Source organism: Miscanthus floridulus, chromosome 17 (genome assembly GCF_019320115.1).
Source record: "Miscanthus floridulus cultivar M001 chromosome 17, ASM1932011v1, whole genome shotgun sequence".
NCBI lineage: Eukaryota > Viridiplantae > Streptophyta > Magnoliopsida > Poales > Poaceae > Miscanthus > Miscanthus floridulus.
In genome coordinates, this window is record NC_089596.1 from 58,426,721 (window position 1) to 58,428,448 (window position 1,728).

Sequence of the window (1,728 nt, forward strand, 5' to 3'; positions counted from 1 at the left end):
GGTAGGTATGCCTTTTGTGGATGACTAGCAGATTGTAAGATGCAGTTTTTGAATGAGAACTTCTTCTTCTTGTCCTTGATTTGTGAAACAGATCTTGGCACTGTCCACGTAGATGATGGCTTTTGCGGTGCTCAAAAAAGGTTGGCCCAAGATAATGGGTGCCCTTTCATCTCCACCTATTTCTAGAACCACAAAGTCTACGGGAACATATAATGGTCCCACTCGGATAATGGCATCTTCAAGAACTCCCTTGGGGTAGCAGATTGACTGATTTGCAAGCTGCAAACGCATATTTGTGTACAACCAAGGATCTCCTAAAATTTTCTCATAGATTACCTTAGGCATGATGTTGACACTTGCTCCGAAGTCACAGACAACATCCTAGAAGATATGAGGTCCAATGGCGATAGGGATGATAGGTCTCCCTAGATCACCTTTCTTGTTGGGTAGGGTGTAATCTATCCACCTTCCCTCTGATGGTTGCGTGTAGTAGAAAGTTGCATTGTAAATATCAACAAGATTTGTAGTTTCTAAATCTTCTAGCTACCCTAGAATCTTACCTCTGTCGAACGAAGGAACAGCAGCTGCCAGCTGAGCTATTTGTGATTCTATCATTTTATTAAAGCTATGCTGGTTCTTAATGGCAGAAGCCAAACTATCCATTCTATTACTTATATTTTCTAGAATTTTTCATTGGTAGCTACCTTCTTAGATAATCCTTCCATAAGTCTAGATTAGCCAGCAATTAATTCTCTTAAGGGTGGTTGATTGAAGTTATTATAATTATTACCTTGAGGGTTACCTTGGTAGTTACCTTGGTAGTTCGGCCTCTATTGTTGGTTCCATCCTTGATTCTATTGAGGATGATAGTAGTTGTTGTTGACAAAGGTCACATCCTCCTGTGTTTCAGGACAGCTAATCTCTGAATGCCCAGTGTTGCCACATACTTCACACGTCATGCGAAAATCATGAATGTGCATGACTTCTTGCTTTTCATTAGCTCGATCTTCAAGCTTCTTCATCAGTAGATCCATCTTAACAGATAGCATGTCTACCTCCTTGAGTTGATGCATACCTCCACCTCTCTTATGGGTCTGAACACGTAATTCATTCTAGCCTTGGTTGGAGGCCATCTTCTCAAGAGTGGTCGTAGCTGAAAGTGTAAGTGACAAGAATGCACCTCCAGCAGCAGCATCCATGGTCTCACAAGTACTGTTGGTCAACCCATGGTAGACGTCTGTATGAGTAGCCAATTCTTCATCCCATGATGAGGATATTCTGATATATAGTCTTGAAAGCGTTCCCATGCCTCTAGGACAGATTCATCATGTTGCTACTGAAAACTTAAAATTCTTCCACGCAAAGCATTGGTCTTGCCCATAGGAAAGACTTTGCTAGGAAGGCAATGGAGCAGTTATCCCATGTAGTGTTTCTACCTTTGTTGGCGTAGAACCATTGCTTTGCCTTCCCCAAGAGTGAGAATGGGAAGAGGCAAAGTAGTATGGCATCTTGGGTTACTCCTTTGATGGTGAAAGTTCTACAGATCTCCAGGAAGTGTTGGAGATATGCACTCGCATCTTCATGTGCCTTTCCACAAAACTGGCTTGCTTGCACCATGTTGATGCGGGCTGGCTTGAGCTCAAATCCATTGTCTCCAACATTAATTGTTGGTCCAGTACGGATATTGGCTATAGTTGGAGCAGAGAATTCATGGAGAGTCTTGTTAGC

At 42.3% G+C, this 1,728-nt stretch overlaps 1 non-coding gene across 1 annotated transcript; it reads left to right on the top strand.

Moving 5' to 3' along the window:
• The first annotated feature begins 1,259 nt into the window (after nucleotides 1–1,259).
• LOC136519226 (small nucleolar RNA R71) lies at nucleotides 1,260–1,368 on the top strand. Its single transcript, XR_010774784.1, has one exon. It is a non-coding gene; the product is annotated as a small nucleolar RNA R71 (small nucleolar RNA).
• The last annotated feature ends 360 nt before the right edge of the window (nucleotides 1,369–1,728 follow it).